Raw genomic sequence first — 16,177 nt, 5'->3', positions numbered from 1 at the left:
CCACCCGGGTATATTTTGCATACTTCGTATGTCCTTCAGTACACATGGTACCTTCTCATACGGAAAATAAATATGGCAGTCTCCCCAGTCCATGTAGTATTGGATCTCTACCCCTCCTTGTCCTTTTAAAAATCCTCTCATATACTTGGAATCATCAAACTATATCGAAGTTCCCCAAGCGTTTTGCTTGTTGATAGGCACAGCTTTACCTCATATATATATATATATATGTACTTCCGAAAGTTTTCAAAGGAAGTACTAAGGATGTGAGTTGACCGTTGTCAACAGATAAGTAAATAAGGGGGAGTTTCTTTTGAAACTATATTCAAAATATTTAAAATAAGTCGAGATAATATTCTTCGACGATCTGGAATTATTCGAATGATTTTCTGAAATTTAGAAAGTATTTTAAATCAGGTTATGATTTTTAAATCATATTAAATCATTTAATAAATAATTAGTAATCAAATAATAATCATTAAATAATTAAACCTTGAATAATTATACTTTAAAAGAATATTTGAAATAATATTCCTCAACTAATTTATGTTTAAGAAATTTAAAGTAACCTATAATAATTGGTCGAGTTTAAAATGAATAATCGTTGGAGAATACTTCTCCTATATTAAATTAATAACCGAAATAATATTCGTTGTTCAAGTAAAATATAGTTGAGGGAATACGATCTTTGGAAATCGTTTTAATAAAAGTTCGAGGTATTTAATATTTTGCAAGTGGACATCGAGTCCCTTGGAATAAAATAAGTACGGACTTTTAATGGTCCAAACATCTCCGGGATGATTCCCGAGTTTATACTTTATCAAAACTGACGACTCTCGGTCTTATAACTTATATATCAAGCTCTACTATAGCGTTTGTATTCTTAAATAAAACAAGTCCGGAATACTTCCGGGTTTTCATAAAATTATACTGACCGATCCTCAGTCTAAAATATACTCCTCATATATACAACGCTACTCTCTAGCGTTATCGATTGAAATTCGGTAATATTCATATACCAAAATTATTATCATATCGTATGATATTATATAACATAATTCGTAAATATCATAAATATAGCATCATGTATATATCGATATTATTTGAAAACAAACACAACACAACAGTTTCAAAAAGGTAGGGTTTGAAAACTTGCCTAGAGTCCAAGATACGTTTCCTGACTTCCTCTCGTTCCGGGTTTTCTAATCAACAAACATCATAATCTTAATCAGTATTCCTACTCTCACCACCAAATTATATTTCTAATAAGTTCAATACTTCATAATTTTCATTATTCAACCGACTCGAAATAAGTATCACTCCTTGGTCGAAACGGACGGTCAAAGAGGTCTTCTAGATTTGACTTTACCGAATATTACTATTACCCGACTCACACTCTATCATTTTTAATAATTCATAAATTAATATTTTAATACGAAACCACTTCGAGGAGCTTCTTGAGTGCTTGTAATATTTATCCTAAAAGTTTCATTTTGATAAAATGAATTTAATTAGGTTAAAAGCATTTCAAAAGTTCGGTCAACTACGGAGTTTTACTATTCAAACCGCTTTCACTAAAACATTGATATCTCTCAAACCGTTAACTCAATTGATGCACCGTTTTCGCGTGCACGATCTAGAATAAACATAGAACACATCATTTAAAAATAGTTTTCTGGTAACAGGGGTGAAAATCCCGAAGTGGCAGTTTCCTAACAGGGGGTTGTTTTTGATATTCGTACTCCGCGCGACCTCGGCTCCGACAGTTTTATAAAATCGAAAAATCAACATATTTACTTAAAATTTTTATGACATCTAATAAACTATATTTCAAACTCTATGTAAAAAATACATGATTTTTAAATATTTTTAAGTCGATCATTTATATTTACAAAATTCATAATTTGTAGCAGTTTTGTCGCGTAAATCCCTTTTACTAAAACGGTCATAACTTTTGATCCGTAAATCGGAATCAAGCGATTCAAGCGCCTAAACGATCCTTATAATAATGTATATCATAATAATGTGTTATTTTTAAGAAACTACATTTTATACATTCGGGAACTGCTGCAGAATCTTAAGTTGAGTTTTGTTCGTTTTAAAGAGGTTACGATTACGATTCGAGTTTCGTTTACGTCTTAAATCATTATACCACCATCAACAATCATCAAATAATAATCTCAAAACTAACTCCTCTCAAGAACATCATGTTCTTGAGGCAAAAATCATCAACCTTAAAACTAATTAACTAAACATCAAGATAATATCAAATTAATCATCAAAACCATACTTATATCCAAGATCCTTACTTTTCTTGAAACTTAAAACTTAAAAAAAGTTTGGATGAATGTTTATACCTTCCTTGAAGCTTGTTAATACTTAATGAAGTCCTAAGATCCTTGATGAAGCCTTGGTCTAACTTTAGGAGCCCTAAACTTTCATGAAAAATCAAGAAAATAAGTTAGTGATTTTCGGAGTTACTATTCACCCTCAACTTCAAACATTTTTTTAAAATTTATAACTTCATGGATGGGCATGAAATTTGGTGCATGACTTACCCATGATATGAAAGAGGTTTGGTAAAAATTTGGTGATTTTTGAATGAGTAGATCATAAGATATGAATTTTTCTTTCCATGGTGTTCTTGAAAATCAGCATTGAGTTTTTGGAGAGAGAGAGAGATTTTGTGAGTTTCTTGCTTGCTTCTTGAATAAGACTTGTGTTATATGTTTGTATATCATTTAGTATATAACCTAAGCTAGTATTATGTTAGCATATCTTGGACAAATCTTACTAGCTTTCCTAGGTTACAAGCTAATCTAGTTGGTTTTAGCCTTTAGCTTCACTATTCCTTAGCTTTAGGTGATCATGCCTATATAGCTTAGCTTACTATTTAATAAAGTAACCATGGTTACTTTTCTACCATGGTTGGTTAGCGTGATACATTTATTTATTCGTTTACGCTTTTGTTCGGTCGCTTAATCATTTTCGTAATGATTTCTCGTAAACGGTTCATGGCATAAATCCTTTCGTATTTATTCTTTATGTTTTGAAGTATTGTTCTTGGATATAAATACATAGGGTTTTAAATTCGTAATTATATTGTGATTTCCGTAATCCTCGATAGTTCGTAAATCGGTCATTTTTCAAAGTTCGTTTTCTTCGAAAACTAATAGCGTTTATATACACTCATTTGGTACGTATAATCATGTTATCAGCCCCGAAACTCAATTTCTCATGTACAACATAGTGTGGGCTAAAAAGTTTTCCCGTCTGACAGGGTAACTATTGATTAAACGTTTTTACAAAGTCTCAAAAATTCGAGTTATTAAAGTCTTCCCCTCTAACAAGGATTCCGTCCCGGAATCAATTAGAAAATAGGTGGGGATATCTATTCCTCATTGCGTTTTCTGATTCCCAAGTTGACTCTTCAATATTTTGATTTTTCCGCAAGATTCTAAACCGCTTCATAGTCTTGTTCCTCAGCACTTGTTCTTTTTGGTCCATTACTCTTACCGGTTGCTCAACGTAGGTCAGGTCTGGTTGTAAATCTGTCTACTCGTACTCTATCACATGTCGCGCATCAGCATGGTATTTCCTTAGTATTGACACGTGGAACACGTTGTGCACTTGTTATACATTAGGAGGCAAGGTGAGCTCGTAAGCTAGAGGTTCTATGAATCTGAGACTCAGCTTCCCTTTCTTTCCAAACCTCATTACTCCCTTCCATGGAGATACCTTAAACAACACTGAATCCCCTACTTTGTATTCTCTATCCTTTCGAATCTCATCACTCCCTCCTCGGGAGGCACTTTCAACAATACTTGGTCTGTTACTTCGTACTTCCTGTCTTTATAGTTTTGGTCTGCATATCTCTATTGTTTATCCTGGGCTGCCACTAGCCGGGTTCTGATAAGTTCTAGGAATTTCTTTGGTCTTTTGACTCAATGATGGTCCAAGTATCCTCCGCTTACCAACTCCTTCCCAACCTAAGGGAGAATGATTCTTTCTTCCGTACAAGCATTGTAGCGTTCCAATGCCCACACGATAACTCTTTATTGTCGGTAATTCGATTAACGTCAATTGGTCACTTCATTTTCCTTAGAAATCTATAATTTGGACTATTAGCGCATCTTCTAGTGTTTGGAATGCTCCTTCAACTTATTCGTTTCCCCCCCCCCCATCACTCTTACTAGTGCTAGAGTTTCGTTCCTTAACGTTTGCTCATTTTGGCATATCATCTATGTCAATTATTTTATGTAAAAAGTTCTCATTGCATTTCTACATGCTCGTCTCCTGTTATACGTTTAGCGCCCGATTTAATATTTCTTCCTGTAGTAACGTAAGGCACGTCGGGTCCTGTTGCCATCTTAAAGGATGCACCATTTTATACGCAATTGATTGACACATTTAGACTCGTGGAACGCTCAACTTCCATTATCGGTCGGACTTCTTTAATCATTCCCCATATAATATCTATAGTACTTACGATACCTTCTGGGTTGTACTTGTTATTCTCGCTAGCGCCTTAGACGTATTCGCATTTATTGGTACCTGCTACCAGTGGCCTTTATAGGGCATGTACGATCTTCTTTGGCTTCTATCAGCTCTGACAATGACATCCTTCATTCTTTCACGTTGTCCTCGTAAGGGATATCGGCGACTATTTTTCGTATGCTAGCGTGGTAAGTACATCTACACGAATTATATATCAATAATAGGAGATTCCCCAAACCATTCCAAATAAAAGGTAAGCCGCTAGACATATCTTCAATGGTCAGGTTAGTCCTCTCATTCTAATTATTGATTTGAGAACTCTAAGTCATGCCTCTGTTCGTCCTTTTTCATAAAATATCTTTGGAAATAGTCCCGTTGTGAAATTACATCTTGGGTCCTTGCGCGGCACAGTCGTCACAGGGTCTCTCTATCTCAATTATCTCTTCTGCGTTCATAACAATTTTGTAGAGTGGACATATATCGTTTGCATAATAAATAAGCGGTCTTATTTAATATATCACTCAAAATCCTCAAATAGCACGACGACTAACTTGGTTCTTGATAATCCTTCTTCAAAATTTATTATAATTAACTCTTACTCCCATTCGGGTCATTTACAGGCCGCAATCACAAAAATTTTAAACCTCGCCTTTCCGTTTTCACTTTCAACCATGTCGAGTACTTAATTTCCTAATCAATGACATCCCTTTCATATTCGGTCATGACTAATATCCTTATAAGTTTCTAGGCATCATCAAGTCTTCCGGTTACCTAATAAAGGGTTTTATTCACCTTGTCTCAACTTCAAAATTCATTCATGCGATCCTTTTCATTAGTTGTCCTGAAATTTATTAATCCCAATCTGTCTTTTACTACTTAAAGTGTCGGCCACCATATTGGCCTTTCCTTGATGATAATAGATTTCTCAATCACAACTCTTGATCAATTTGACTATAACTCCTACCTCGTGTTCAATGTAAGAAAAAAATCGAAATTTTCTCATAAGTTAAACTCTTTGTCCCTTTCAGTGCGAACCTTGTCGCGATAATTCTTGATTATTATTAGAATACCTTATATAACGGTCCTTAAGCCGCATAGACATATCATTATACTTCACACAAAATCCCTTTCTTATCGTCGAGTATTTCTAACACGGGGTGGCTACTAATCTTACCTTCACTTTTTGAAAATCCTATACCTCAAATTCATACATGCTTGGTCTTTCCCGAATTCATTAGTACCCGTCGATAATATTCCATAGATGCGTATCTCACTAATCACGTTGATATCTCTATTATCATTCTTCTGGAACCATGTTAAAGATCCTTATGATAATAACTAAATATGGTATTCCCTTCTTTTTTAAAAAAACAACATACTCATTACGATGCTCCGATTGCACCATCATAGCACTGAGTTTTCAGTCTCATATTACGATAATCGGTTCTCAACTATACCTCTATTTGTTCGGAAGGCAATCAGCCTTGGAAGAATGATTTTCACAATAGCGATGCGATTTAGACAATCTTATCCAGATTTCAAAATCTAATATCTGAAGAAATAATGAGCTCTGAATAAAAGAGTCGCAACACTCAAAAGATTTATAACTTGGAAGGAAGAATACAACAAGGATTATCCGTCCATGTCCTTGAAATTTTATATTATGATGTTATAGAGAATATTTCTTAAAAGCAATGGTTGCTGAATAATAACATCATACGAACAATACTTGTAAAATTTTCCCAATGAAAGAATACTTTTCTTTTCGAGTAATGAAAGAAATTCCGAATAACATTCTCAAAAGGTTAACCTTTGGAATTTCAAAGTGATACTATTTTGAAAGAAAGAATTATATCCAATAATTAACAAATAAGGAAGTATATTGTTTTTCAATCACTTTATGATTTTGATTGGATATTCTTTATATAAACGAGAGAATAAAATATTTCATGAACAAAATATTTCATAAAACTGAATATGAATTCTCGTTTGAGTGGGCGACCTAGTTAGGTCTCAATTAAATCGTTCTTTGAAAATTTCATCAACAATTAAATTTTGCATATATAATGCACAATAGAATAATAAAAATTTGACTAGAAGTGGAACTAACAAAATAATAACTAGTCCATATCAAACAATATTATTAACCGGCTAAGAAAATGGCCAGCTCAATTGGTTTGGCCCATAGCAACTAGCTAGGACGATTAGCTAGGATTTCGTCGTATTATTTAAAATTTTGACTAGTTAGGACAATTAACTAGTCATTCATGAGAACATATGCAACTAGGCATATTTCAGTTTGTTTGTAAAAAAATCTCAATATCGTAACCACTGAAGAAATTTGTGGCTACCCGGATGACGATTTTGAAATAAAGAGTTTTCAAATTTGGGCCGAGAAAGACAATTATAACTCTGAATCGAGTGGTCTTGGCATCGGAACAATCGATAGCCTCTCATCAAATATTTCTTGCCAATAAAATGGTACACCCAGAGGTGCCCTTATTCACATACTTTATCAGATTCTCAAATATAATTGAATTCGGAGTACCAATATCAAATTGATACCCTTACTATGTTTCAAAGTTCAATATACAATTTCATCCGGAATAGAAGGAAAGGATTCCCGAGGAATCTATGGATATTAGATCATCCATGTTTTTAACAATTTGTTAGATATTTACAATCTCGACTGAGAAGAGTAAGTAAGAAAGAAGAATCAATTGAAGATACTCATTATGAATATTCATCGATGAATTAAGGAAATTTATTAAAAATCTCTTGGATAATTGATATGAAGTATAAATAGCTCTGAGCTGAACAAGAAGGTCATAATCTATGAATGAAAGTTCATGGATCAACTAAAAGAATTGAACAAGTTTTGATGCGGAGAAAGACTATTCAAGTTGTTGGTCACATCAGAAGTTCAAAGTAGGGATCTAAAAGGATTGCCTGATATGATTTATCAAGGCAATGCGAATGATAAACAGTTTGGAGGGAGTAGTGTGACGGTGAGTAGATGCCAAAATAATTCACTGATTATCCTAACCCTCGTCATTATCCATCCAAGGATGATCCCATTTATTCATTTTCGTAATTCCATGTTTTAACTATTGTCTCCCTCAATCATCATTTTAAAATCACTTACTAACTTGAATTTCGCACGTATATCTATCATTCCGATGTTTTACCTCGAAGACCTTAATCAGAAATATTCTAAAAACATCTGTTAAGCCGATAGGGGCCTGCTACACGCATCCGTTACTAATTACAAGTGAACAGTTCCCCCTAGGAACAGATCAAAGAGATCTCTTAGGGATCTCAATGCAGTCCATAAGTTCAGTGGCATGTGTGCGTAATTGAACATACGTTATAGAATATATTAGAGGTCTACGAGTTTATATAAGTAGTCTCTGACATCAAACCTATCGAGGAATTCCGCTCTAGACTCACTGGTCTATCCTTTTAAAAGGTTCTAAGATCAAACCATCGCTCATTGTAATCCTATGCCATTTAATTATAGACATGCCATCAATTCTCGATGCTCTTGATCTCTGAGCTAAACCATCATAACCTTACATGTTAAGTGCACTGATAATATCATGTAATGTACTTGTCTTATGATGACATTTGTATATTATATTCAAATCTTTCTTAATGGAAATAAAAATCCTCAAGGGTATATCGGACACTATCTCTGCTGAATTCGTTATTAATACGATATTCACATCCTCATTGGTAAAATGACACCTTCAACTAGTTTGGGTCAATAACCTAAACTGTATATTAATAATTAGACTTTATGGTTCTCACATGTGATGCCCTTTCATGGGCAACCTATAAAGAACTACGAGTAATAATTAGTAATTAAATAATAATCATTAAATAATTAAATCTCGAATAATTATACTTTAAAAGAATATTTGAAATAATATTCCTCACAAAATTTATGTTTAAGAAATTTAAAGTAACCTTAATCATTATCATAAATAAAACACATCTGGAATACTTCCGGGGTTTCATAAAATTATACTGAACGATCATCTGTCTAAAATATACTCCTCATATATACAACGCTACTCTATAGCGTTATCGATTGAAATTCGGTAATATTCATATACCAAAATCATTATCATATCGTATGATATTATACAACATATGTTACGACCGGCATTTTCGTGTAATATTAATTGTGGATTTGGTATAATATTAAAGCCAAATAAAAATATGTTCAATTATTGTACGATTGTGTAAGCGAGAATTTCTGCATTATAAAATTTTTATGTGTAATACATGATTTTTTTCAAAGCAAAATTTTAATTATTTCCTTTACTTTTGATTTATAAGGAATATTCTAAGCCTTGGAGAAATTTTCTTTTAAAAGATATTTTGTTCACAAATTTTGAAAGTGACTTTATAAAATCTCTAAAAATCCAAGTTATTTTATGGTATAAATTTTATAATTTTGAACTTGTGTTTTATTTTATAAAAATAAATCTTTATAAATATAATTAGCAAATTCCATAGTTATCCTTGCATGCAAATTCCTTCCATACATTCCAAAAGGGCTAAAGAGTCAATAACCACCCCACTAACTCTTATTTCCTAGCCAAATACCTTCTTTACCCTTGCATGCAAATTCAACCAAGTTCAAGTGGAAGGCTAATCATGTCAATTCCTAATTCCACTCACTTTTGCCAATACAAAAACCATAAGACAAGCAAAGTCATGATCATTTTTACTCATCACCCACACCACACTCACTCTTCTCTCCCTCCTCCTCCCTCACTCTCGGCTCTCACTCTCTCACTCTCGGCCTTTAGCCGAGAACCACCCCTCCCCATTTTTTTTTTTCATTTCTCCACCAAGCTTCTACTCTTTATACAAGTAAATGTTATCTTCCATACCATGATCATTCATATTTCAAAGAGTTTTGAGTAGAAAGTTTAAGTTTAAGGGTTGCATGTAAAGGTTTTAGTGAAACTCAAAATACAATCTTGATTCTTATGGATTTAAGGTTGTTTTTGAGAGGACTACAATGAATGGATAAGTGCCAAGTCTTGAGAAGGAAACTCTTGATGATTTAATGGCCATTTCCATCCATTTCATTCGGCCATGACCATATGGGAGCCGAATGAATGGTCCTTGAAATCATTCTTGTTGTTTTGTTCAATTTTTGCATGTTTATGTGATAATGACTTGAATTTTGTGGTGAAAATTTGATAAAACTCCTTGCATGCTAAGTGATCATCTAGGTATACCTTATGCTAGGCTTGCATGTCAATTTTAAGATGGAATATATGTAGAAAATATGTTGTTTGGTTTGAAAAACCCGAAGGCATGCATGCATGTGGGATTCTCTTAGTTTGTTGTAAGATTTTGATCATTTGGAAAAGATTTTGTTAGTGAGCCTTAATTTCAGTAGGAATAATGTGATAATATTGATTTATGCTTCTTGTTGCATGGTAATAAATTGTGGTTATCTTTTATAAAAATATATATCTTGTTGTTTCAAAAGCATGAAGATTTGCGATTTGTTAAGAGTAGTCTCTTTCGTTTTGCCATAGTTGCACCTTAGGTAAGGATGATCTCACCAAGGTTATTTTGAGAAAAAGGGAGTTAGTTCAGTAGAATACCAAGTATAGGTCTTGGTTTAAGTATTTAGTTGTTGTTAATTGGGTTTGTCAAGTCAAAACCTTGGAAAATGAGAGTTATAGTTTCTGCAGAAAAAAATCAGTTTAGTACCCTGAGGTTTAGAGTGAGTTTTGACCATGTCATTGATGTGCACTTTGAGGCCCAAGCCACCAGAAGTTAATATGTGGAATATATAATAGGTTTTAGGAGTTGATTGGAGGTTTGCATGTCATTTGGTTAGGTGCACAAGTAGAATAACAAAATCTGTCCAGCAGGGGACAGTTTTGTTACAATTTAGAAATAGGGAGATTTGGCCATGTCATGGGTAGGCCCTCATTAGGCCCAATTGGGCCTTAGTTAGAGGGTGTGTCAGAGAAGTTTTTCCAACCATAGTTCATAGGATATGAGCTAGAACCACGTGTCACAAGTTAATTCAAGTCAGGGCATTTTCTGCCCAGAAAAACAGGGGAACCTTGGACTTTTAGCTTAGGCCCAAGAAGGCCCAAGCCAGGCCTTTGAGCCACATCAAGCTTGTGAGATGCCCTTAGGTCAGGAGAGTCTTGTGTAAAAATTTTGAAGAAAAACTTGTAGTTTAAGAGTGTCTAATGCACTCAAGAAACCTTAGTTACCATTCTGAAATTTGCACCAGTGAGCACTTTCACTTATCGCATAGTTTTAGGACACTTAGAAGTGAGTATTAGGTCGACCACCATAGTTGTAAGATAGTATAAGGTCAGTAGAACAAAAGGCACAAGTGAGGGTCAATAGGTTTTGGATAATTTAGGAAAGGCACATTGAGTTAGGAAGCCCAAATTCGAAGACTTCGTTTAGTTAGCGACCAAGTAACTTGAGTGGTGAGTCGAGATCATCCAAGCCTAGTGTGGCATTATGGTGTATATGATGTTATTTGGTATTAATATACGATATGTGATTATGTGGCTACATGTGTACATTTGAAAATATAAAGGTGGATATGAATTAAGTGCGTATAGGCCTAAGTGCCATCCATGTTTAATTTCGGGTTGTAAATAGGTTAAGATGGAAAGAATATATTATAATGAGGATTATTATTATTATGTAGGATCTCGAGACGAGGGAAAACTTGCCATAAAAGTCGAGTGAAGCTCCAGTTGTTGCTCCTACCAGTCAGACCAGACCAGTCTATCTCAAGGCAAGTGATTCAACTTGACCTTCGCATTTACTGTAAACAGTTCATATATATATCGATGCAATTATCCTGAGTCATTTTGATATATTTAAATCAAGAGTATCTTTTGTTTATCTTTGAGTTACATAGAAATGCCATGAACCCTCGAGTACATATTGCAAGTAGTTCAAAAGTCTTTCATGATAGTTTAATGCCATGATAAATTAGAGATGCGTTATAATATCTTATTAATCCTTTTGTTTATCATGCTATTGATCCCTGAGAAATCTTGATGTTGCACCCTGATGCTTTGAATTCAACTCTTGAAATAACCTCGATAGAAACTTTATCTTGATACCTAAAAGCCAATCATTTCTTAATTACATTCATGATTGTTTGATAACCCTATCCTTACCCTAAAGCTTGATACCCTGTTATATACTGAGCTGATGATCGCTTTCTTTATATTTTAACACCTTTATCCTATTTGTACCAGTGATGCCTATCTTCTTGATGTTCCAATACCTATACCTTGTCTACAACCATTGCTTTAAGCCTAGTTTGGCATTACTCTTTCATCTTATCCAATAGCCTGGCTTAATTTCCTTGTCTAAGTTCTTGTTTATGGAAACCTCTCAACTACCCTAATATAGTAAAGTCTAGTAGATCATGGCCCTGAGATTTAGTGTCATATTTCCAGTATTTCAAGTTGATCTATAATCCCTTGATAAAAATAATTACAGTCAAAAGAGATTTTGTCATAAATCGGCATCAGTTTTTAAAATGATTAAAACGTGGATTTTTCAGTCCCAAAGGGGGACAAATGTTTTCTTGAATGGTGGATCTGGACTGAGACGCGAGTCCTTTCCACACTTATATTAGGCTTAAAAGTTGCCTAGGGATTCCCAATAATGTTTTAGAACCCAGCGAGGTTCGGGATTACTTCGCGGCTGATCACCGGCTGTAATCCGTAGCGTCATAAAATGATTTTGATTAAGAATGGTTTTAATTTGTTTTGATGCAAGCAAAATGATGCCAACTCACATAAGATTTATCTCTCGATTATCATTGATTATGTCATTCCATTGTCATTCCTAAAGGTATATCTCGATTTATGCTTTGCGTTGTATTGTTAGCACTTGTTGAGCTTTTGGCTCACTTCTTGCTTTACCCTGATATTACAGCTAGCAGCCATGGTTAGATTCAAGCAGACTGCCCGTAAGACCTGTGATGCGGATGCTTATGTTCGAGCCCAGGTAGAATAAGTAATAATAGCTGTGTGAGGACTCGGTATTTGTAATCAGATGTAATAGTTGATAGTGTTGGGCTGTTCCAAACCCTAAACTGTAAGATCTTGGATTTTGGTTGTGTAGTACTCATTAAAATGATGTAATAACTATAACTATTTTGCTATTTAAGTTGGGGGTGTGACAGGTTTTGGTATCAGAGCTACGGTTTAGAGTCCCTGAACAGCCCAAATAGGTTATAGGACTTGTGAGTAGGTTATAGATACTATGCGAGAGAGTAGGTAAAGTAAATTATTATTAATACTCCTCTTATTGGTTGTCAGCAAAGGGCGCATTCCTCGTCATCCTCTGGGTCGGACGACACTATTGCTTTCTCCGTGTATGCTGAGTTGAGGCGCGAGTTCGACATGCTTCAGGGCAAGTACGACCGACTGATAGACCGACTGAAGAACGTGTATCCGGACAGCCGAAACTACGAAGGGAAGCCCAAGGAGCAGATGATTGCGAGACTTGAGACCTTGGTTGGGTACGTCAACACTAAGCTTGAAGAGATGCCAGCGCACCGGGACCGTACCAGCCAGTATGTCATTCAGATGGTGGCGGATGAGCTCCAGAGCATTGTGAAGACACTTCGAGAGGAAAAGTCTACCAAGCCCCGTTCAGATGGAGTGGAGCCTTAGTTCTTTCCATTTACCTTTCATGTTGTTGTACTATCAAACTCTAAGGAATCCCCAGTTGTTTCTGTCTTTCCTTTAAATAAGCCTGTTATTTCTAGAATCAGACTATGTCCCAATCCTATGTACTGTGACCTTTAAAATTTCAATAATTATGTGCTATTGTTCCATTTGCTCTCAACTGTTATTTTATGTTTTTATCATCATATCTGCTTAATTTGGAAACGTGACCCCATATGTAAACAAGAATGCCATGCGATACCCTCGAATCATTTTATCATTCATATTTGTTATAACACAACTCTTATTTCAGGATCATGCCTCCCAAAAAGAAGAATCCAACAACCACCTTCACCACAGACCCAAATATTCTTCAACTACTGGAAACCTTGCAACAGCAAACCAATGCTATAGCTCAACAACAATCAACTCTTCAACAACGAATTGAAAACCAAGATAACCGTGAGCCATATCAACCACCTGAACCACCAGTACCACCAAGACAAATTGTCACTTTCAAGGCTTTTCAGAATGTGAATCCACCTGTATTTCATGATACCACTGATCCAGTGATAGCAAACACATGGATCAAGGAGATGGAAAGGGCTTTTGAGTTGGTACAGTTAGGGGACGATCAGAAGACGCTGTATGCCACTTACTTCTTGAAGGGAGAAGTCATTTATTGGTGGGAATCAGTAAAAGTTATGGAAGTCACTCAGCAGATTTCTTGGGAAAGATTTAAGAAGTTATTTTTGGACAAGTATTACCCTAAGTACATGCAGAATCAGATGGAGCTAAAATTTCTTGAGTTAAAACAAGGGAACATGACTGTACTGGAATATGAGAAGAAGTTCACTGAGTTGTCAAGGTTTGTGACAAAGTATACCAGCACTGAGGAAGAAAAAGCAAAGAAATTTCAGCAAGGATTGGAGCCTTGGATCAGAGATAGGGTGGCTATGTTTGAACTTGAGACTTATGCGGGAGTAGTACAGAAAGCTGCTCTGATTGAGAATAATGGGATGCAGTCAAGGAAAGAGAGGGATAACAAGAAGAGGAAGGTTCCATTTTATGGAGAAAAGTCTGAAGCTGGAAGTTCGCAAGATCGGAATGTAAAGAGGATTGGTTTCCAGAAGGGCGGAAATTTTCAAAGGAAAGGAAATTTGGGCAAAAGGCAAGAATCAAAAGGGAACAATCAGGCAAACCAAGGGCAAGTTGGAGAAAACAGGTTCCAGAGGCCAGAATGCAAGCACTGTGGAAGAAGGCACCCCGGAGTATGCAATAAGCTGAGTATGACCTGTTATAGGTGCAATCAGAAGGGACATTTGGCAAATGAGTGCAAGATGCCGAAGCCAGGAGTTACGTGCTACAAATGTGGGAAGACTGGACACATGGCTAGGGAATGTAAGGCAACAGGACCAGTCAGAGCTCTGATGAACGTGGCAAGTACCAGTGCAAGCGTGCCAGCTGAGGTATTGGCATTACCTCCACCACCCGCACCAACCCCGCAAGCAACAGCAAGGACATTTGATCTAAAGATGAAAGATGCTGTTCAGAATTCTGAGGTGATAGCAGGTACACTTTTACTCAATAATGTCAAAGCCAAAGTATTGATTGATTCGGGAGCCACAAGATCTTTCATATCAGAATCCTTTGTTGATAAGATCCAATGTGATAAAACGGTTATGAGTGAGGTAGTAAATGTGGTAATTGCGAACCAAGAGAAGATTCCTGTGAATCGATTTTGTCCAAAATGTGAGATTGATATTTCAGGATATAAGTTCTCGGCCGACTTGATACTCTTCAAGCTGGGAGAATTTGATATAATCTTAGGAATGGATTGGTTAGGAGAGAATAGCGCGCAGATAAATTGTAAGACCAAGAGAGTGAATTTAAAGACGAAGAGTGGAGAGAAGGTAGTATTTAAGGGACAGAGGCAAGAGCGACTATTTCTTACAATTATTCAGGCTAAGAAGTTACTTAGAAAAGGTTGTGAGTCGTTCCTAGCATATGTAGTGGATTCAGAGAGAGGCAGCCCCAGCATGGAAGATATTCCTGTAGTTAATGAGTTCCCCGATGTGTTTCCCGACGAACTACCAGGCTTACCACCAGATCGACAAATTGAGTTCGAGATCAACCTTGCTCCAGGCACGGAACCAGTTTCAAAGGCTCCGTATAGGATGGCACCAGCAGAAATGAAAGAGTTGGCGAGCCAGCTACAAGAATTATTGGATAAGGGAGTGATACGACCAAGTACGTCGCCATGGGGAGCACCTGTTCTCTTTGTGAAGAAGAAAGATGGGAGTATGCGTCTATGCATAGATTACCGGGAGTTGAATAAAGTAACGATCAAGAACCGCTACCCGCTACCAAGGATAGATGACCTTTTTGATCAGTTAAAGGGAGCAAAATGTTTTTCGAAGATTGACTTGAGATCGGGATACCATCAATTAAAGATCAAGGAAGAAGATATTCCCAAGACCGCATTTAGGACCAGATATGGGCATTATGAATTCCTAGTAATGCCGTTTGGATTGACCAACGCCCCGGCCGCATTCATGGATCTGATGAATCGGGTATTTAAGAAGTATTTGGATAAATTTGTCGTGGTATTTATTGATGACATCCTTATTTATTCTAAATCGGAAGAAGAACATATGCAGCATCTCTGGATAGCCTTGGAGATACTCCGACAAGAGAAGTTGTATGCCAAGTTTACCAAATGTGAGTTTTGGTTAAAGGAAGTTCAATTTTTGGGGCATGTTATTGGAAATGATGGAATTAAAGTGGATCCGGCGAAGATTGATGCAGTTATGAGTTGGGAGAGGCCAAGGACTCCTACGGAAGTGCGAAGTTTTCTAGGATTGGCCGGATACTATAGAAGATTCGTCAAGGATTTCTCGAAGATCGCCACGCCATTGACCAAGTTAACCAGAAAGAATCAAAGGTTTGAATGGAGTGCAGAATGTGAAAGTAGCTTTCAA

This window comes from Apium graveolens, chromosome 4, assembly GCF_009905375.1.
Source record: "Apium graveolens cultivar Ventura chromosome 4, ASM990537v1, whole genome shotgun sequence".
Classification (NCBI taxonomy): domain Eukaryota; kingdom Viridiplantae; phylum Streptophyta; class Magnoliopsida; order Apiales; family Apiaceae; genus Apium; species Apium graveolens.
The sequence above is the reverse complement of the archived record's forward strand: the minus strand, read 5'-3'. Positions refer to the sequence as shown.